We start from the raw sequence: 4,922 nt of genomic DNA, 5'->3' as shown, positions 1-4,922 counted from the left end.
AAGAAAGGTTCCTGACTCATGCCACCTTTATGGATAGTCCCGATGTTTTGGACTGCAACACTCTCAGGAGCTCGTGGCTGAAAGAGACCCACACAGAGCACTGCGTTCTGTGCACTGCTGTGGGCTGTGTCCATGGCCTGAACTTCAACATCGAGTCCAGCAGAATGGGAGAATAGTTCTGTAAAGCCGCTGCACTGACTTCTTGTAACCTGGACTTTGTCTTTGGTTCTTGCCCCAGAGCCTATTTTATGCGCTGCAAATGAGATGATAAAGGACCGAATTGTATCGATTCCATTCCTGTGTCTATCTGGAGCTCTCTTTTTTGATAGGGACTTGAAGTTCTGAAGTGTTATTTGAACACTGCTTTCAGTCTGTTATTGTTTAGGCTGGTGAATTAAATGCTTAAAGGGTGTAGTGGTGGAGAAATATTTGTACTGTCCAAAAAATATATCAGTTTCTGAATATTTAGAGAAGCTTGTGAAACTCTTCATACCTTTCTGCTCCTTGAAGTCTGTGGTAACTCTTTTGTATGCTGTTTCCTTCCAGCTTTATGTACCACATGGTACCAAATATCTGTAGCAGAGATTGGGAAACCTCTGTTTAGCAGGTCTGGTTTATGGTTATGCTATAAATAGAGGTGAAACATGTAACTCATTTCAAGAACAATTTCTTCACTGAGATCACAGGATCATTTAAAGCTGTCCAAACACTTAGGATGAGTGTCCAGATAGTCTGCTTCTTTTTTTTTTTTTTTTTTTTTTTTTAGGAAATGTGGAAGTGGGACAGCTTACTCACTGTAGATGATTCATATCTTTATATCCTAGTTTGAAGTGGTTCACCACACCGTGGCCACAACTTCGAAAGTGTCAGATGATCATCAGACATCACTCCTGTCTGTAAGAGTGATTGATTTCCTCAGCCTTCTAGAGTTTTTGTAATTTACTAACCTCTGCCCCCAAACCCAAACAATTTAGGTTCAAGAACAAGCATTAGGAAACTGTTTATGAAATAACGAATATACTAAATTCCCGAACAGACAAATCTCTTAAACCCAGAGCTCTGGGGACTCAAGTGCAGAGATTCTCGTGGATTCTTAAAGCACTTTTCCATGTTCCTTTACAAAGGTTTTATCTTTTCCAGTTTTAAATCTTTTTGTCTAGACAGTAGTAAGTAACTGGCATACCTTTCTGTCAAGAATGGTATGGTTAAGTCTTTCAGATAAATATAGCTGGATATTTAAATACAAAAATAAATGTCTGAAGCTCTACTTATTAGTAGCATCTGTCTCATGCTTGATGTGTACTTCTCAGAAATATTCTAATACCTACAGGGGCTATATTTAAGCAACCTTGCTTCTGCTTTGGTGATCACATGTCATGCGCTGCCTATATTGTTGATTTTGTTGCTAAGACCCGCTGTGAGTTCTAGTTTCCAGTGTTTCAGGTTACATGTTTAAACCTGGCCTTCCAACTGTTTCATGCTATCCTGTGTGTCCCTATCTACTAAAGCTGATACTCTGGAGGCCCTCTCTTTCCACACTGGTCCACACTGGCATGAAAAATTGAGTGGAAAGAGGAGTTAGGATTACAGATTTTTTTGTTTTGTTTACGGTAGTTGTTAAATTTCCATTTTGGAAATGTTACTAAGAGGAAGACTTAGGAAGCACATATTGGGGGTATGTGGTCAGCAGATTGGCCTCTGTCACCTTCTCCATTCCCAGAGCTTTGCAGCCACTAAGGAATAAAATGTAGAAAACATGATGAACCTAGCAGACAACAAAGCTGAGAAACCAAAGAGGACTAGAGAGAAAAAATTTTACTTGAAAATGCTTTCCCACAAGCCTTTGATTTGACATTTTTCATTAGAACAGATAAGGAAAAATTTGATCTCATGGACACTTATTTGGGGAGTTATATTTAGGCTCACTTACGTTACTTGAAGTGAGCTCCACGTACACCTGTGAGGTTTTAAGTAAATTACAGTACAAAGTGTCACTGAATTCCAGTGGTACTTGGCCTAGCCCAGTTAAACTGTGTGCATGATGATATATCAGTCAGCATGACAGGGCTTCACTTCTGCAAGTAGAAACCCACCATGCACTGTGTTGTGGAAATTATTGTTCCATGCCAAAAAGCTGTATATTACTCTATCAGGCACAAGTCCATTCCTCTGACTCTCCAGATATTTTCTGTATGTGGCTATGTGTAGTTTGTGTTTCTTTGGTTATTCTAGATTTGTATAAATGTTTTAATGCATTGTTCATTTTTTGGCAACATGTTAATACTCTTTTGATTAGAACAGCCACTGTTGTTTGTTTTTATATTTAGAGCAAAGAAATGCAAGCATCCTTACCATCAAGAAGGCTAGGTGGGGTAGTACTGAAGGTAGGTTGTTTTGAATCTGTGCACTGCCTGTATTCTAAGCTTGTGTGTGCCTGTTTTGCCACCTGGTCCAGCGGAAGCTACTGTTTTCCAGAATGCAATAAAAACTATTTTCTGAAGACTTGTTTTGGTGATATAAAGTGCAGAGGAGAAAAAAAAAAAATCAAACTAAACAAATTCATATACTGAGTTCGACTTTACCTTAGAAGAGTTGCTTGGATTTTCATACCCCCACACTGGCTCATTGATCTACATGCCAAAAAGAGCTGGTTGGTTTTGATTTACAGATTCTACATTGTTTAGGAGATTATAGCCTAATTCTCCTTCTGCTGTGACTAGTCAGGGCATGAACTGCAGTCTTAATGATAGGCACTCTGTTTCTGTACTTTAGCATGCCAAGCAAGGAAGTCACTTCAAAGTAAAGCTGAAACATGTGAAGAAGTTGTGGAGGAGAGAGCACTAGGAGGAGGAAATTAGGTTGACCTTAGCTTATTAAAGACTAATGTATGCTGATGAATTGGTGAATTTAGGCACTGCTAAAAGGGATAATACAGGATGAAAATGATATCTGCCTTTTATTAATAGAGTTGATATAAAATAGCAAATGTGCAAAAAATGCAATTTGGAAAAGGGATCCATTTTAATGGAAAAATACTTTCTTGTCAGTGGTAGTTGATATTATTTGTGTTGGAGTTGTGTTTAGGGTCTGCTTTGAGATAAGAGCATAGGGAGAAACCACACTGCACTTTTCGCTCTGCATATGTCTGAAAAAGTTCCCTGTCTTCATGGTTCACAGCTCCCACAGGGGTGGGATAAAGGGAGTTTCTGCTTACAGAAAGCAGTGAGGGCAGGAGCTTAACTTCAGGACTTTGAAATATCCTTGAAATTACTTAGTAAAATGTGGTTTATAGATGTGTAAAGCTCTTCTAGGCATTTTGGTTTCATTCAGATTTTTCAGAGTTTTTTTTTGTGTGGTGTTTTTTTTTTTTTAATTGTTTTTATTATTTCTTTCCCCTCCTTCTAAAGTCTGGCCTGAGATCTTAAAAAGCACTATAGTTTAGAGCTTCGTATTTTCATAATACTTGGCTCTTTCTAACCTCTTTTTTAGTTCACTCCCTTACAGCACAAATGAAGTACATGAAACCCTTGACTGGGACACTGGATATTTCTTTGTAATACACAACTTATTTGCTATATTTTGCCTCTTTGCAGCCAAACATGATCCTCTTTCCTTTGATATTTTAAATTATTTCCTTAATTATTTCTGGGACTAATTTCTAGGCTGTTGCTTGTTCAAGACTAGTCTATTGTGTGGTCTAATGACAAAATTTGAACAGATTAGGCTTGCTAGTACTTGCTTCTATCTCAAATAGATGAGTGTCATTGTGAGGGCTGAGTTTCTGACACAATATTTACAATTATAACCTCAAAAGTTGCTTTCTGTGCATTTGCTTGAATAGTCAATTAAGATTCTTTGTCCTGGTTTCAGTCAGTAAATTTGCTCATTAGGGTGTTTTTATGTAACCACTTTTTGATTGAGACATCTGTGGAAAAGTGGCAGGGAAAGGTTAACAAGTTAAACCAAATATTAAACTTTAAAAGATTTTAATTTGTGAGACATTAAAGCTGTCCTTGGTGTAAAATAATCCAGATCTTTATTCACCAGTACATCTTCATTCTGGAAACACTTCAACTTGGGAACTACACAGAGATTTTAGTTTAGGTGTGTGCCTCTGCCCTGTTGAATGTGCCCAGTGTTATTTTGCTCACCTGGAGATCTACTTGCTCTAATAGGCGGAGGCCAAGTTTGTTTTATAACTTAAATATTAATATATATATCAAGAAACTAATTTTTCTTAGAGGAAATTTGATTTAATCTGAAAGCCCAAACACTTCTAACTGGATTTGCTTACATCCCAGCTGCATGCATGCATATTCCTTACTCTCTGGCAGTGAAGAATATGCAATTTCTCAGATGCTGACATTGTAGAGCCCCTTTCTTCTTCCTCTCCTCTCCTCTGCCCTTTAGCTTTGTATTCAGGGCCAGAGAGGTTCAGTTTGTGTATTGCATTACAGTGTTGGCACTATTTTGGAAAGGAAAATCTTGGCTGAAAACCTGAATCCTTTTTTCTCCTGTTTCGTACAGTGAGTATCCCCCCAAGTAAAAAATATGGATGTAACTGCAGAGCTAAATTAAATAGTATCAAAATCACAGTAGCTTTAAAATCATGGAGCTATGTGGAAGACTGTTTCATCTTTTACCTGCTGTATGTGATATAATAACACTGATTTATGTTTGAGCAGCCATTTGGGATTTTATATATCAGAGAGACTGTGTATTTTGAAATTTAATCCTTGTGAAATATTTGACATCCTGAATGGGATAATTGACACAGGGACACTAATTAAGGAGCTGTAATTCAGAAGGTTCTGATCATGTACTTTATACTGACATGTATATTGTCCCCCTGATAACAGTGTTAATGGTGCTTAGACATGTGCATCAGGAAAAGAGAACATACTCCTGGGAGCTCTGGAAAT

The 4,922-nt window shown here is 37.7% G+C and overlaps 1 long non-coding RNA gene across 1 annotated transcript; it reads left to right on the top strand.

The window, feature by feature from the left end:
• The first annotated feature begins 664 nt into the window (after window positions 1–664).
• LOC114059257 lies at window positions 665–2,866 on the top strand. The gene is made up of 3 exons (XR_003571626.1): window positions 665–896; window positions 2,328–2,384; window positions 2,773–2,866. It is a non-coding gene; the product is annotated as an uncharacterized LOC114059257 (long non-coding RNA).
• The last annotated feature ends 2,056 nt before the right edge of the window (window positions 2,867–4,922 follow it).

Source organism: Empidonax traillii, unplaced genomic scaffold, assembly GCF_003031625.1.
Source record: "Empidonax traillii isolate 1590-97213 ecotype Southwest subspecies unplaced genomic scaffold, ASM303162v1 scaffold212:size762246, whole genome shotgun sequence".
In the NCBI taxonomy this organism is placed as follows: Eukaryota; Metazoa; Chordata; class Aves; order Passeriformes; family Tyrannidae; genus Empidonax; species Empidonax traillii.
This window is presented reverse-complemented; position numbering and strand designations above follow the sequence as displayed.